The sequence below is a fragment of the Dryas octopetala genome, chromosome 8, assembly GCF_963921425.1.
Source record: "Dryas octopetala chromosome 8, drDryOcto1.1, whole genome shotgun sequence".
Lineage (NCBI taxonomy): Eukaryota > Viridiplantae > Streptophyta > Magnoliopsida > Rosales > Rosaceae > Dryas > Dryas octopetala.
In genome coordinates this window covers 17,858,386-17,876,291 of record NC_141373.1, presented here as the reverse complement: position 1 = coordinate 17,876,291, position 17,906 = coordinate 17,858,386, and the positions used below count along the sequence as shown (strand labels likewise).

The following is a 17,906-nucleotide window of genomic DNA, read 5'->3' as shown; positions in this document are numbered from 1 at the left end:
AAACAAGTACAACATGATCACTAAAAGGAAAAAAAAACAAGAACAATACGATGATTTAAAGAAAAAACAACAACAACAATCATAATGAGAACAATATTGACGAACCATGATCCAGGTCGTCAATATGTTGGGGCAAGTGGTGGGTTCCCCTCTCGGATCCAGATGTGCTCAATCAAATTAGTTTTTAGGGATTCGTTGACATTTCGGTCCCTAAGCAAATTCCGACGAACATTCATCTCAGGTAATGATGATGGAGCGGCACCGGTCGGACATGGTTCTACACCTTCGTATTCAGCTTCTGCCCTTCTAGTGCTCGCTTCTGGGTCTATTGGGTCATCCCTACCGTCATCCTCAGGGCGCTCATCCTCCACGATCATATTGTGCAATATTATGCACGCCTTCATGATATACCCAAGCTCAATCGGACGCAAATAACGAGCAGGTCGTTTTATAATCTGCCACCGGGCTTTTAAAATTCCGAACGCCCTCTCCACATCCTTCCTGTATCTCTCCTGTCGAGCGGCAAACAACTTATGGTGGGGAAGAACGGGACTGTGCAATGTAGTGATAAGAGTTGACCATTGAGGGTAGATCCCATTTGCAAGAAAGTATGGAATGGTGTAGTCTATCCCATTCACAGTGAATTTCACCCTGTGGTTTCGGCCGGAAATCATATCATCAAAGAGATGAGAACAGTCCAGCACATTGATATCATTATTCGACCCAGGTATACCAAAATTTGCATGCCATATCCACGTGTCGTACCCAGCAACGGCTTCAAAGATAACTGTTGGGACACGATAATGCCCACGGTACACAGCTTGCTCGGCCATTGGGCAATTTTGCCATACCCAATGCATGCAATCCAAGCTACCAATCATACCTGGAAATCCTCTACGGCTCCCCTTTCGCAAAAGTTCCCTCAAATCGGTCGGAGTAGGCCTCCGGAGATACTCTGGTCCGAAGACGTCAGTGATGGCTCTCACGAACTTCAAGAATGATTGTCGTATGGTGGTTTGGCTAATGGTCATTGACTCTGAGACCAAATCATATGGAATGCCATATGCCATCACCCGCAGTGCTGCAGTCACCTTTTGGTGAGGTGTGCAACCCACTCTACCGACGGCATCAACTGTTGGCCGGAAATACTCATCCTGGAGGCAGACCGCTTCGAGAATTCTATTGAATAGCGGTTGGTGCATGCGGTATCGCTTGCGGAAAGTCACGGTGTCCTCGATTGGCGAGGGGATGAAGTAGTTGTCCATGAGACGTTCGTGGGCGGCTTCTCGATTCCGGTGTGTGTACCGGCGATTTGAAGAAGTACCGCCATGCCTTGGTGTACCGGCGACGACGGTATGACCCATTGACACAATCAACTTACCCACCATCTCCCTTCCATCCTCTTCCCTATCTCATTCAGCATCAGAGTCCGAAGACGAGGAGGAGGATGAATACACATACAAAGTATTCATTTGGGTGTTTATGGAATGAGAAATGATCCTGAAATAAGATTGAGTGTAACATGGTAAATATAGTGGTATTTATACTGAAACCACTTGCATTTGAGATAAGGAATGAATGGTCCACATTCATTTGCTTTATGATGGTGTAGTCATTTCATGCATCAGTCTTATCTACTGTAAAGCATGCATCAGTCTTATCTACTGTAAAGCATGCATCAGTCTGTGGTTAATAAAGGAGAATCCAATGTTGGGTGGAAATGCAAACATTAATTGAATAAATAGCAAACCATGACTTAAAACAAGATTGACGTTCAAATTAAAGGATACAATTAAAGAGCAAACATAATTTAAAACAAGATTAACATTCAAACTAAAAAACACAATTAAAGAGCAAGGTCTAATTCTAATTATTAGGCGGGTACCCCTGGTTTGAGTGAGTGAGGTTGGAAAGATCCGGGTAGTATCCAGATAGAGTGGACTCCGAATGGTGGTTAGCACGCATTTGCCTCCTTGCAATGACTTCAGCCATCTTTTGCTCCCAATACATCCGTTGCCCATCATTCATTTTGGAGAGGTCTTGGCCCATAATATTTTGTTCTTCCCATTCTAGCTGCCTCTCGATCCTCATCCTTTCTCTTGCTTCCTTTGCGGCGTCTCTTTCACTCCTTGCACGCTCTCTGTCAACTCTCGTTTGTATGAAAATCCTTGAATTTTCATTATAATGATCTACTGCCTCAACCATATGAGTTTGGACGGGCTCGGCTGCCTTGGCCCGTTTTGCATGGTTTCTCCCTGGTGGCCTTGGCCGCGAGGAACCGAATGGTTGGAGTGGTGGTGGGTTTTCGTCCTCGCCAAGTGGTATGACTGGATCGGTCTCCTCGGGATCATCATCGGCGGGAGTGTCGGCATCGTCGGTGGCGGGGGTCTCTGAATCACTAACCCGAACAGGAGCATGAACGGCAGCATACTTTGCACTTTCCTTTATTTTTTCCCAAATGTGCACCCATGGAAACTTGAATCCAGTCTTGTTTCGAAAGCCTTCAAGTGCTTGCGTAAACTACAATAATAAAATTAAAATTAAAATATATAAATTTTCTTGTGGAAATGCAAACATAACTTAAATAAATAGTAAATTTGCTACATTTATAAACAAAACAAAAACCATAATCATACAAATATATAAATATGCTTGATAGATAAACAAAATAGTGAAAATACAATATAATAATATCATTATACAAATATGCTACATTTATAAACACAACCAAAAATAATCATACAAATATATAAATATGTTTGATACATATACAAAACAATAAAATAGTAATACCATTATACAAAGTATGCTTCATTTATAAACAAAACATATAATAATTATACAAATATATAAATATGCTTGATAATTGGATAAAACAAAAAATAATCATGCAAATATATAAATGCATAAAAACTTACCACATTGGCATCATTTGCACCGCTTGCACGCATTCGCTCGGCCTCCAATAAGCAAACATAAAATTTGTTGCAATCACGCGCAATATCTTTGAATCGTGCTTTAACACCGCCAACCTTACGAATTGTTTCACCCCCCATGTTACGCTTGAAAATTTCATAAATTTGTTCCCAAAGCATGGCGGCTCTAATTTGGGCACCAAGACAACCGTCGGGAGACCTCTCTAGGTATGCCATCACTAGGGCTTCATCTTCAGCTACCAACCAAGCACTTCCTCTTGGAGCCATGACAAAGAAAAAAAAATTTTGTGTAAATTTGGTAAACAAATGTTGTAAATTGTGATGAAACCATATGAGTGTTGTGTGATATATATAGGCATCCTTGAAAATATAGCTGTTGGAGGGTTTGGGGAATTTTTTAAAATTTTTTCGAAATTTTTTGGCAATTTTTCGGATATTATATCTATTTTAAATGATTTATTAAATATTTGTTAAAAAAAAAAAGGATATGGCCGATCTGGACCGTTGATTATCAACGGTCCATTAATCTCAGCCGTTGATCCATTTCCGGCCCATCTAAAAAAAAAAAAAAAAAAAAAAAGCCAAAACGCAGCAGCCGTTGATCACCAACGGTCGGCCGATCTGGACCGTTGGTGAGTATCCCATTCAGCCACGCGTCAAGGAACGAAGGAAGGCAGCGCTGCAACCGAGTTTGCTTGCGTCAGCCGACACCTGCGTCAGCAACAGCAGCCGCTCGTCAGCTTTGTCAGGCGCGGGGCCCACCTCTCTCTTCAGCCCAAACCGGTTTCTCTCTCCTTCACGTGGGCTTAAAGTTGATTTGGGTCATAGTTGATTTTGGGTCACACTGAAACACACATTTGGGTTACACTTTGGGTTACACCCTCTTTTGGGTCACACATTTCGGCCCATAGTGTTAGGGTGTGACCCATTTGTGGCCCAAAATGGGTTTTGGGTCACACAATCCGGCAGCATAGTGGAAGGCCTAAGAGTAAACAGCCAAAAAGGTAGAAGTGATATTAAAGCTGCAAATGTCTCTATAGTGGATTTATTTTGTAATACCCTTGCTGCAGTGGACTGCAAGGGTATTTACTCTAAGTTTTGGGGGTTTATGATTTTTTACCCTTTTTTATTTTAAATAAAAACTAAAGGGTAGTTTCGGCATTTCAGAAGTCTCTATTATAAAGGCCACTCGAGAGTCGAGACTCCTAATACCTAATAGCTTTTCTTTCACGCCTATGGCGTCGTCTTCGAATCCTTCTCTGCAAAAATGTTCCCCTTCTATCTCTCTAATAGGGTTTTGCATTTTCTTTTTCCTTTTTTTTTTTTTTTTTTTTCAAACTTATCAGACTTATACTTTTCTGGTTCAAGTATGATGCCCGATGATGACAGATTAAAAATCTAAAGAGCGGTAGCGTGGTTGTTTCTTTTCATTACCCTTTACTCACTACCACCTCTCTCTCTCTCTCTCTCTCTCTCTCTCTCTCTCTCTCTCTCTCTCTCTCTCTCATACATACATACATACATATATATATATATACATACACACAGACACACATACACACACTAACACAGAGTATCGTGGAGTGTAAAGGCTTTTGATGAACGCCACTGGCTTTAAACCGTGAATGACTCGTTCAAAGCTATGAGATCTGAGGGCAATTTCATTTATTTCATTACCCATTTGGGGTTTTGTCCCCCAAACCTGATCTATATTCCGCAAGAAGTCAGTTTGACCCTTGCATGTGTAATTTGGTCCCAAATTTCCCTTATTTTTCTAGTTATGCTTTCTATTAGCTCCTGATTGCTTGTACTGCACTAGTACTGAATGGGGTTTCATCAACATCGTTATTTCTTTTGTGTACGGCGTTTGATGTTTAGTTGGTCCAAAATCCTCTTATGTGCATGTCTATGCTTTGTATTTGTGGCTGGTAGGTTATAATGTTATAGTTTTGAAAGGGAGATTTTCTTAATGGGTAGTGGGTGTTTGGTGTTAACTGTTAAGTGGGATTGTGGGGAATGATAATACATGCACTCGCTGCAATTATTGATGTAAATGCAGCCTATAATTGTATTTTTTATCATCATGCTCCTCTAAAGTCTCTTCTGTCTTGTATTTACCACAGCATGGACATGCTCTCTAAGGTTCCCTCGCACTGCTAATTCAATTAATTTTATGGGACTTCAATTAACTACAAGTTGTAGTGGTGTCCTGTAATGCGGTTAACTTGACATTGGCACTTTGTTTTTCTTTTGGTTAGGTATGTACTAGGTGAAGTTATTATGTATGATTCTTGAACATTTGCTCAAGTGAAATCTTTCTCATGCAGACTCATTCTTGGTTGGTTGCTTTGATTTTCATTTTGAGCCTTGATCATCACTTTCGGTTTTCTACCATCAGAGTAGCCAGCTGCTCTTTGTGGTGGTGGTGGTGGTTGTTGTTGTTGTTCATGTCATTTAAGATGTGGATAGGCTTCAAATGAAAATCAAAGCCACACCATCCTTGAATAATAATTTTGGATTATGATGTATCTGTCCTACACGTTGTCAAAAATATATCTTCATCTTTCTGTTTCATGTGTTAGCACGTATTTACATTCACGTATTATGATCAGTCATTAGCTTTTGTGCTCCCCTACCCTATTACCAATGACCAAACTGCCTTCATTTCTTTCACCTCTTCATTTTCTATATAAACCCTTTGCATATATGTACACACACACACACATGTGTGTGTGTGTGTGTCAGTGTGTGTGTGTCGGTGTGGGAAGGCTTTTGGTAGATTCGATTAGCATTAACCAGGTAATGATTTGATGATAAGAGATCTGACAGAATGTTACTTGAGTTAAAACTTAACCTCCTGCACTCCTATGTGAGTGCATGGATTGGATGTAGGAAGTTTATTTTGGAGTGCATATATATATATTTTTTTTTTTTGTGGCGTGTTTGACAAGATTGCGATTGATTGAATGGTTTTTTATTAAACAGTTCCTTATTATCAGTTTTTAAGTGTAATCCTGTTTAAGCTGGTGCCAAGGTTTTGAATTTTGAACGGTTGATTGCTATAAGATTAATTATAGAACACACTACCTTGTTAGATATCTGCTTTGAGTAATTCTGAGCTGAATATATCTCAATCATTTTTCAGTTAGATCGTAAAATGTTCCTTATAAAAGATCATTTGTGTGTATTTGTTAATCCATTTTCCCTTTTCTTTTAAATAATGATTGGAAAGTGTTTTTACCAGTGGCTGATTTTCCATGAATTATGTCCATGCACAAAAACACACACACATGCATCTTCATGTCTACAAGGTGATGCATGCTATGTATAAAAATCAGGGTGCCCCCACGTAAATTGTGGTTTCTTTTGGTAATGCTTTTGCCCATTCTTTTTTATCAATAATGCTATACTTGCCACTTTTTTATATCCCCAATGATGGAAACTCTTTATTAGGATGTATTTATTTTAAGCCTCCATTTACTGCACTACTCTGACCATCATCATTGCTTGCTGCTGCTGCTGCTTCTTCTTCTTCTTACTATTATTATCAGTGGTGATGGTCCGGTGGTGTTCCTAAATGTAGACTGGCTTTCGGTGAAGCTTCACTGTCTCCAGCATTTTATTCCTATGAGGTCTGAGGGCTCAAAACTTTAATTTGGTTTTTTAATTTTCAGTGAAAGGTAAATGGGTGACCTGTAATGTCTAAAGCTAAGGTGATGATCTTCTCATTAATATCCTGCCTTCCAAGTTTCCTTTTGCCTTTGGGTAGAGAGGCAATCTGAACTGGCTGCTGACAATGTGTCAATCGGTAATTCTTATGGAGTTCTTCAACGCAGGAAAGTATCCTCCCAGAGTGAACAATTTCAGAGCCTCTAACAGTCGATACGATAAGCAAGCCCATTGATTTGGTGTGGGTTTGGTTTAACCTTGTACTGTATGTATAATCAGGTGTTGGAACCCTGTTACTTTGAGCTGAACTTTTGAAACTATTGAACTCTTAGAGCGCCCATCAAATTATTTGTTACTTGTTTATATGTCAAGGTAGGAATGGCTTAATGAAGTTTTATAATTTAGATGTACATTGCATTTGTGATCTGGATTTTCATTCTTTTTTGGTTCAATTATGATGCCTGATGATGGACAAATTGAAAAACTAAAGAGCGGAAAGCATGGTTGTTCTTTGTCATTAGCCTTTACTCACTACCACCCTCTCTCTCTCTCTCTCTCTCTCTCTCTCTCTCTCTCTCTCTCTCTCTCTTATACATACACACATACACACACTTACTCAGTATGTGGAGTGTAAAGGCTTTTGATAAATGCACTAGCTTTAAACCGTGAATGACTCGTCAAAGCTATGAGATCTGAGGGCATTTGCATAGATTGTATTGTATGCAACTATCCATTTCGGGATTTAGCCCCAAACCTGATCTAAATTCTGCAACAAGTCAGTATGACCCTTGCATGTATAATAGGGTCCCAAATTTCGTTACTTTCATAGTTGTGCTTTTATTAGCTACTGACTGCTTATATGGCACGAGTTCTAAAATGTGTTTTCATCAACATTCTTATTTCTTTTACCTGCTGTACGGCAGTTGGTGTTTAGTTTGTGCAAAATATTCTTATGTGCATGACTATGGTTTGTATTTGTGGTTGGTAGTTTATAATGGCATAGTTTTGAAATGGAAATTTTTTTTAATGGGTAGTGGGTGTTTGGCGTTAACTGTTAAGGGGGATTGTGGGGAATGATAATACATGCACTGGGCTCTGAGCAGTTTTTAACTGCAATTATTGATGCAAATGCAGCCTGGAAAACTATATATGTCCCTGGTTGAAATCATTTTGCACTGGTGTGGTACAGGACGGTAACAGGTGTTGCAATGTTAAGGTGATTTTTGTATTCTGGGACTTTAAAGCAGTGATGCTGGGCTAATGATCAGATCTATTAATCATTTGTGTGTTCCCTTTTTTTGCTTGTTTGACTTGTGGTTGCCTGAGTTTTTTACTAATTACCATGTATTATAATCTAACTAATTTAAAACCTCACAATAATATTGCAATCTTTATTAGCCTAATGATGGAAAACTCATTTGTGGGAGCAATCATGTGGATTATTAATATGAGTCTTTTCTTTCATTTTCCTGTACTAGTCATCATCACCTCTCTCTCTCTCTCTCTCTGTGTCTCTCTGTCTCTCTGTCTGTCTGTCTCTCTCTCTCTCTCTCTCTCTCTCTCTCTCTTTCTGGCTTGTACTGTTGAGGATGTTAAGAGGCTCATGGTAATGATCCAGCGGTTGACTGTAAATGACCAGATATAGCTATGAGATCTGAAGGCTTGTCATTGGACATTTTTTCCCCTAAGACATTCTTATTGAAACTTAAATTATTCTTGTTCCTAAGTTATTGGTATAGGTAGATTACATGTTACTAGTATCATCATCCATTGAACTAATCTCTGTCAAAAATGCAAATGAATAATGTGTTATTATTCTAGGTTTGTGTATTTGGGATTTTAAAACAATGATGTTGTGCTAATGATCAGATCTACTTGTCATTTATGTGTTCTGTGTCTTTGCATGTTCTACTTATGATTGTCTTGAGTTTTTTTTTTTTTTTTTTGGATTACCATGTATTCTGATCTAACTAATTTGCATCCTTAAAATAATATTGCTAAATTTTTATTAGCCTGATGATGGAAAATTCATTTGTGGGAGCGGTTCAGTGGATCACTTTTAGTAGCCTTTTTTCTATCCTTTTCCTGTACTAGTTGTCCTCATCATCACTCTCTCTCTCTCTTTCTTTCTTTCTGGCTTGTACAGTTGAGGATGTGAAGAGGCTCAAAGTGATAATCCAGTTTTTAACCGTCAGTGACTAGATATAGCTATGAGATGTGAAGACTTGTCGTTGGACATTTTCTTTTCTTAAGATATGCTTATTAAATCTTAAATTATTTTGGTTCCTTAGTTATTGTTATAGTTTGTATTGTATTGATTTTTACCTATCTATCATGTTTCTCTCTTCTGTTTTGTATTTACCACAGCATGGACATGCTCTTTATGTTAGTTTTTTGGGGCTTTAGTTTACTGCAAATTGTAGTGGTGTCCTGTAGTGTTGACTTTGGCACAATTAGAATATCAATCGTTTTGTATTGCTTTTGGCTTGCATATATGCTCAAGTGCAACCTTACATATTTTCCCAATGATGCAGACTCGTTCTGGGTTGGTTGCTTTGATTTTCATTTTGAGCCTTGATCTTCACTTTCGTTTTTCTACCATCAAGATGGTGGTGGTGGTGATTGTTGTTGTTGTTGTTGTTGTTGTTGTTCTTATCATTTAAGATGTGGAAAGGCTTCAAATGAAAATCAAAGCCACACTATCCTTGTGGCTGAGGGCTATTTATTTGATATTCTTGGTTTTATGGTGTTGAAGAATGGCCGTCCTCAGACTGTCAATTAGTGAAAAATCTGGACCTTGGATACATGAGTTTTGCTTCTTTCTTTCGGTGGGTTGATGTCGTCCTATTCTTTGTCATCTCAATATGTGTTGGCCCATCTTGACCCATTAGCCTTTATACTCCCCTACGCCATCACCAATGAACAAGCTGCCTTCATTTCTTACACCTCCACTATCTATATAAATCCTTTGTGAATGTATGTGTGGTATACACAGTTACACACCATTGTGTGCGTAGCTGTGGGAAGGCTTTTGCTATACACGTTGTTTGACAAGATTTTGATGTATTAAATGGATTTTTTTTTTTTTTTTTGGGTTTAATAGTATAGTTTTCTTCTTACTTTCAATCAGGCTTTATTTTTTTTTAGTTTAATCTCGTTTATGCGGGTGCCAAGGTTTTGAATTTTGAACTGTGTATTGCTAATTGCAGATTATATAACAGTCTACCTACTTTACTATCTGTTTGAGTAACTCTGTCTTTTTTCAATTAGTTTGTGAAACCTTATTAAAATAGCCATCTGTGTGTATTTATTATTCCATTATCTTTTCTTTTTTTAATAATGATTGCAAAGTGCTAACTTTACCAGTTACCAATTGCTCATGAATTATGTCCATGCATACAACACATGCATCATTGTTCTGAAATGGGATTTTTTTATTTTTAATTTATATATGGGTAGTGAATGTTTGGTACTGTTTAGTAGGATTTTGGGGAATGATGATACATGCACCGGGCTCTGAGCAGTTTTTACCTGTGATTATTGATGGAAATGCAGCCTAGAAAGCTATATATGACCCTGGTTGAAATCATTTTGCAATGCTTTGGTTTAGGTGTTGCAATGCTAGAGTGAAATTTTTGTTTGTTCTAGCAATAGTTTAGATATTAAGGTGTGGTTAACTGCATTAAATATCAAGTTACTATTTTCAATTTATCGTCATCCATTGAACTGATCTTTGTTGAAAATGCAAATGACTGGTCGAGTTATTATTCTAGGTTTTAGTATGGGGCTTTGGAGCAGTGATGCTGTGCTAATGATCAGATCTTCTTGTCTTTTGTGTGTTGTGTTTTTTCATGCTCTACTTGTGGCTGTCAGTTTTTTAATTACTTTTTTCTTTTTTGTTATTACCATGTATTCTGATCTAACTAATTTGCAGCCTCAGAATTTATTGCAATTTTTTTCAGCCTGATGATGGAAAACTCATTTGTGGGAGTGGTTCTGTGGATTATTGTTAGTAGCCTTTCTATCCTTTTTCTGTACCAGTCGTTGTCATCACCACCACTCTCTCTCTCTCTCTCTCTCTCTCTCTCTCTCTCTCTCTCTCTCTCTCTCTCTATGTATCTATCTATCTATCTATTTGCTCTCTCTCTCTCTCTCTCTCTATGTATCTATCTATCTATCTATCTATCTATCTATCTATTTGCTCTCTCTCTCTCTCTCTCTCTCTCTCTCTATATATATATATATATATATCTATCTATCTATCTATCTATCTATCTATTTGGTCTCTCTCTCTCTCTCTCTCTCTCTCTCTCTCTCTCTCTCTCTCTCTCTCTCTCTTTCTGGCTTTTACAGTTGAGGATGTGGAGAGGCTCATAGTGATAATTCAGCGGTTAATCGTCAATGACCAGACATAGCTATGAGATCTGAAGGCTTGTCATGAGACATCCCCCCCACATATGCTTATTAAATCTTAAATTATTTTTGTTGCTTAGTTATTGCTATAGTTGTATTGAATTGATTTCTACTTATCCTCTGAGGTGCCATTGCAATGCTAATTCAATTAGTTTTATAGGACTTCAGTTACTGCAAATTGTACTGGTTCACAGTTAGAATGTCAATGTGTTTGTTTTTCTTTTAGCAGGGTATGCACTATAAATGGGGAATTAGTATGTATCTTGCATATATGTTCACGTCAATCTTAGACATTTGCCCTATGATGCAGACTTGTTTTCTTGGTTGTTTGCTTTGATTTTCATTATGAGCCTTCATCCTAACTTCGGGTTTTCTACCATGAAGAGTAGCCAGCTGCTCTTTGTGGTTGTGTGGTGGTGGTAGTGCTGATGGTTGTTGGTATTGTGTTTTTGTTCTTGCCAGACTCTATAAAAGTATAATAAAAGCCACCTTGATACTCAAACCCTTACAGCTTGTCTTTCATGCATTGCTATATGTGTTGTCATCATTGAATCCTTTCATTTTCTTATGTTATGGATATTATACCTTTTTGTTATATTACTTTCTTGGGTCAATTATAATGCCCGATGTACAAATTGAAGATTTAAAGTGAGGTAACCATGGTTTTCTTCATTAGCCTTTACTCACCTCTACCACCACCTCCTCCTCCTCTCTTTCGTACTTATGCTTTTGTTTGGCAACTGGTTGTTTATTCTGTGTTTGTTGTGAAATGGGTTTTCATAAAAATTGTTATTTTCTCTGGTATTTGGAATTTGGTGTCAAGTTGGTTCAAAATCGGCTTATGTCCATTACTATGGTTTCTACTTGTTGCTGGTAGTTTATAGTGGCATAATATTGAAATGGATTCTTTTTTCTCCTCTGTAGTAGGTGTTTGGTGTAACTTCCAAAGTGAGTTTGTGGGGAACAATGATAGCACTGGGATCTGAGCAGTTCATAACTGCATGTATTGATGAAAATGCAGCCTAGAAAACTATACATCACTCTGATTGAAATCCTTTTGTACTGCTTTTTTCAATGTTAGACCCATTTTTTTTTTCTTTGTTCTAGATTGGTTTTTTAGCTGTATGCATTAGATTCTGTAGAAATAAACTGTGGACTTTGAAGCAGCAATGCTGTGCTAATGATCAATCTACCAACTTTTTTTTATTATCTGTCTTTACATGTTCTTTCTTGTTCTTCTTCCTCTTACTTTTTTGCTTGATGATGGAAAACTCATTTGTGGGAGCAGTTCTGTGGATTATTATTATGAGGCTTTTCTATCATTTTTTCTCTACTAGTCACCACCACCACTCTCTTTTGTACAGTTGGAAGATGTGAAGAGGCTCATAGTGGTAATCCAGCAGTTAACCATCAATGACCAGAGTCACCAGATATAGCTATGAGATCTGAAGGCTTGTGCAGGGACATTTTTTTTTTCTCTATGATATGCTTATTGAATCGTTAATCATTTTTGTTCTGCTTTTCTATTATGCTCTTCCTTTATCTGGGAGTAGATCTCTTGTTTTACTGTCATCCATTGGAATATTCTTTTTCAAAATGCAGATAAGTGTTGATATATTATTCTAGCTTCGAGTATTTGGGACTTTGAAGCAGCAATGCTACGCCAATTATCCGTTAATTCTCTTTCTTTACATTTTTCTTCCTTTACGTGTTTCCTTCTTCCTCTTTTCTTGTTTGCAACTTGCAAGTGAGCCAATTTGCAGGCTCAGAATAATATTGTAAAAGGGTCACTCAAATATTTGTCCACCTCATTGCTTATCTCGGAAGTCTCATCCTCCATTCTTTTTTTTTTTTTTTTTTTTTTTTTTCAATTTCAAATCAAACCTAGAAAGGCCAGTTTCTTGCATGTCAAGATTTGTGGTTGTAGATGGAACAATGTTATTACTATTTGCCCCTTTGTATTCATTATACAAATTGAGCAAGTGTTTTTTTTTTTTTTTATCTCACCTACCATGAATTCAATCTTTTGACTATTTGGCTCAAGTTCCTTAAAAACTGTTTTGATGCCTTGAAGCTTGTATCTCGAGTTTAGCACATGTGCTACATATACAAGCTTGTTGACAGTTTTAAAAGACCCCTAATACATGTTAAATTTTACCAACATTGAATCTGCCACCCTTTGCAACACAAGATTACCAAAATCTTGTTTTTTTTTTTATTTTTTCCAAAATCTCCATGTGTAACTCACTTAATGTTACAAATATCAAATGACTTGTGCATGTCTTGGTTGCACTAAGCACCAAAGTACCATCATAGAATTTTTTTCAAGAAATGCACAAGGGCAGATGCCTTATCCCATCTTGATTAGCTTAGTTTGTTGGTTTTTTTGTAACGTAGAGTTAAATGCACTGTTTGGGATATGGCATATGCTTTATAGGCCATTTATGACCTATTTTGGTAAGAAAGACAGATGGAAATGAGAGAGTGGTGCCTCCAACTACAACAAACTAATCAAGCAATTCTAAGTTACTAACTACAACAAGCGTACAATCATTCTAAACTAGTAGGCATGCATAAATCATATCATACTATTAACTATTATCCAATTTCAATCAAACAGTCAAAGTAATTATAAGTAGAGTTAAATGCACCGTTGGTCCACTTACTTTCACGTTTTTCCCAAGTTGATCCACGATCTTTTTTTTTTGTACCAAATTGGTCCACTTTCTTTTCGACGTTTATCTATTTGGTCCATTTCGTCAATTTTTAATAGTTTTCCATCAAATGGAGGGCATAATAGACTTTTCATTCATTTTCCTTCTTTTCTTCTTCTTCATCTTTCTTCTTTCTTCTTTCTTCTTCTTCTTTCTTTATTCATCTGCAACACACCCCCAACCACTTTTATTATAGTTTTTTTAAAAAAAACTACTTGAAAGAAAAAAAGGGGTAAAAAGAAAAAAGAAAAAAAAAAACCCAAAAAATCAAACCCACCATCCCCTCCCCTCCCAAACCCATGCCCAGTCCACCCCACCATCCTCAACCCTCTATCCACCATCAGAAACTCACCCCACCAGCGTCCCCTCCCGATCACCCACCTGCACTGGCTCCACCACCACACCCGACCATTGACCCCCTTTTTCCTCTCCCTCTCTTTCTCTCTACCCCTCTGTTTTCCCCTATCTCTATTCCTTTCTCTCTTTAGATTTGCAAATCCAGCTTTGTCTTCTTTTTTTGATAATTGTTGGTTTTTGAATTATCAAGTTGTTTGAATTGGATCTACAAATCAAACTTCACAATCACTTCATGGTTTGTTGGATTAGTGGGTTTTTGAATTGGATATTTTTTATTTGGTTTTGGGAAAAGAGAGAGAAAGAGATAAAGATATAAGAAAGAGAGAGAGGGAAGAGGAAGAAGGGTTGTCGTCCGGTGTATAGGCACCGACACGTTGACGCCGCAAGTGGTGCCTTTTTGTGGCCAATGTAGATGGTGGTGGAAGGGAAGAGAAGCAAAGAGAGATAGGGAAATAGAGGGAGAGAGAAAGAGAGGGGAGGGGGAAGATGGGGTCGCCAACTGTTGCAGAGGTGGGGAGGGTGGTCGGTGGGTTGCTGGGCAGTGGTGGTGGGGTTGGCCAATAAGGAGTAAGGGGGTTGTGTGAGGGGCTGCAGGTGGGTTTGGGGTTTGTTTTGGTGATTTTTTTTAATTTTTAATTTATTTTTCTTTTTTAGTTTTAATATTTTATAAATCAGAAATAGAATTAAAAATTTATTTAATATAAAAAGACCATTTTGTCCTTCTTTTTAACAAAATTGATGGAATAGACCAAGTAGGTAAACGTCGAAAAGAAAGTGGATCAACTTGGTATAAAAAAAAATCGTGGACCAACTTGGAAAAAACGTGAAAGTAAGTGGACCAACAGTACATTTTGCTCTTATAAGTATTAACCAATTTGAATCAAACATTCATTTCATACTATTTCATACATTCAACCTTTAAGTCAATTTCAATTATCATCCTACTGTCTATTTCAATTACAAGATACAACAAACATAATTCACAACCTGAAATTAAAATAGACAATACTAACTACATTACCGCAATTGAAAACCATGAAATATACTGATATATATTCAAACATACTAACAACTCTGCAAGCAAGCAATCAGCAACCAAATGGATCCACAAGTAAGCAATCAGCAACCCTGCAATAAAAGCATCCAAATAAGTGAATAACAAATGTTAAATTGAGCCAATTAACTAGAATTGCAATAAAAGCATCCAAATAATTAACCCAGAAAGCTCTAATCCGTAAAAGCCCAAATCCCAGAATCAATTCAATTCATGATCAGAGCCTTTGATCATGAATTGAATCGATTATATACCTTACAAGCCCCAATCCCCAAATCCCAAAAGCCCCAATTTCAAAAAACCCTAAAAGCCTCAATCTCAAAATCAATTCAATTCAAGATCAGAGCCTTTGATCATGAATTGACTTAATTATATAGATTACAAGCCCCAATCCACTAACCCCAAAAGCCCCAATTTAAAAAAAAAAAAAACCCTAAAAGCTCTAATCCCAAAATCAATTAAATTCATGATTAGAGCCTTTTGATCATGAATTGAATTGATTATATAACTTACAAGCCCTAATCCCCAAACCCCAAAAGCCCTAATTTAAAAAAACCCTAAAAGCCCCCAATCCCATAATCAATTCAATTCATGATCAGAGCCTTTGATCATGAATTGAATTGATTATATAGCTTACAAGCCTCAATCCCCAAACCCCAAAGCCCCAATCCCAAAATCAATTCAATTCAAGATCAGAGCCGTTGATCATGAATTGACTTGATTGTATAGATTACAAGTGTCACGCCCCAATTCCGGGCCTGGGGAAATTGAGCTCGTGGCAGCCGGCGTACCCCTCAATTAACATGAATTTGACCGTCACCCCCGACGGCTCAAACTCACATTAACTGAGAAGCACAAGCCTTGAGTTTACCGTTCTACCCATGTACAAAATAGGTAGGCAGAGTTAACTAGCGGAGCGTCCACTAAATAGGGAGCTCGTCGGAAGGTGTGTTTCTAATTCATTTATTAATATTAGGCCCGAGTTAATTATTATCAATTAATTTAGGTAAGATTCGGGATCTAAGTAACTTGGTCGACCTAGGTCAGATAGCCAAATTACAAGTCAAGTAATCCGGGGTTAACCCGACACACCCCCGAGAATAGTCTTGCAATAGATAAACCCCGAGTAAGTCAAACATTTGTAACACTAATGAGCCAAAGACAAATGAAGGGTAAGTGCAAGAGTCTATGACACTGGTCCGGTACTCACTCGCTCATGAGGGAACTGCTAGAACTCGAATACCCAATTGTCGTCGAAGTAGGCGGTGTCTCGTCGTCAGATATCTCCACTAGTATCACCATAACGTCAAACCTGCAAAAATCTATGTAGGGGTGAGCATCACCAAACCACCGGATCCTTTGCTCGGCTCACCCGACTCAAAAATGTGTCCACACAATCTCAAGTTTTATCTTACTTAACAAGCAAGTCGTTTAAGGACAACCATACCCCAAACAGGGCTCCACACCATAAATCACAATTCATACAAAAGCGTAATAAATTACGAGATGACAAGCTATATCATGTTCATCATGTAAGACCTGTCACTTTGTACTTACATGGCAAAAATGTCAGAGATGCATGCAACAAATATCTTATGCACGCGTACCTTTGCCAATCCGCAGAAGCACATATCATTACCTGCTAAATAACAGTGGACCACCATAGCCTGTACCGCAGTACCATCACTACCCGGCCTACCCTCCTGCCGCAAATTAGTGATAAGAACGGCCCTCACGACCCGTGGTACCTCCACGGTCGCAAACCCAGTATACTACCAAATCAAATGTATCCACGCGGTCCGTACTATCCCAGTACGTTCTGACCGAACCTGGGGAGCTGACCAGGGGGCCGACTGCTCACTGGGTTTTCCACTGTGGTTTAGGGGATCGAAACCCAAGGTCGCTCACGCAACCCCTCGTTCTAAGACTAGGTGTCCAAACACTGAATTCTCATTAGTTTCACAAATACTCAATGAGAATAATTATGATGCATGAACGCATAATCCACTAGCATCAACCTATGCCAAAATCAAGTCCATGGAGGAATGCACATGCTCAATATCAATTTCAGTGTTCAACGTATAACAACATTATCAATCCAAAACCATTACATAGTTAAGGGTTCTCAGCAATAGCCATTAATCATAGAAATGATACAAGGTTTTTCACATACTGAAATATAAGTCACACAAGTAGTTCAAAGGGAATTTATAAGCCTCGTTACCATTTTTAATTTGGTTAAATTATGAGGAAAATTCATTAATCAAGCTGGCGGGTTGCAGAGCAAATAAGGATAAATCACCTTTAATTTTTAGAGTGACTCTAATCCGATAATTTGACATATTTCTTTTAATCATCAAATAGCACATAATTTTCCTTAGGCGTTTAGGCCTTTAATCTAACCATTTATGAATCCTATAGTTTAACTAGAATTTGTAATTAGCAAATAAGCAAGTACTAAGCCTGTAGGTTCCAGATTTCACAACAATTAACCACCATGGATGCAAATATCACAATTACAATGTACACACAAAACCAATCATGCACAAGCACAAGCAAGACTCTCCAATTGTTAGTTTCTAGAAAATTAACTTGGGCAAGCCCCCCCTACCTTCTCTAGTAGCTGCCCCCAACTTCAAAGCTCTCAAGAAACTAACAAGGCTCCTGCAACAGTACACAAAACACACCAGGTCACAACCAAGTTCAAGGATGGGGTTTTACCGAGGTAACGCACTTGTTGGGCAAGCTAGGATTGTCCCGGAC

The 17,906-nt window shown here is 38.0% G+C and overlaps 3 non-coding genes across 3 annotated transcripts; all 3 read left to right on the top strand.

The window, feature by feature from the left end:
• The first annotated feature begins 7,674 nt into the window (after window positions 1–7,674).
• Window positions 7,675–7,761, top strand: LOC147277722 (small nucleolar RNA snoR118). Its single transcript, XR_015124113.1, has one exon. It is a non-coding gene; the product is annotated as a small nucleolar RNA snoR118 (small nucleolar RNA).
• Window positions 7,762–10,095: 2,334 nt separating this feature from the next.
• LOC147277721 (small nucleolar RNA snoR118) lies at window positions 10,096–10,182 on the top strand. The gene has a single exon (XR_015124112.1). It is a non-coding gene; the product is annotated as a small nucleolar RNA snoR118 (small nucleolar RNA).
• A 1,795-nt stretch (window positions 10,183–11,977) lies between these two features.
• LOC147277720 (small nucleolar RNA snoR118) lies at window positions 11,978–12,067 on the top strand. The gene has a single exon (XR_015124114.1). It is a non-coding gene; the product is annotated as a small nucleolar RNA snoR118 (small nucleolar RNA).
• Window positions 12,068–17,906: the final 5,839 nt, after the last annotated feature.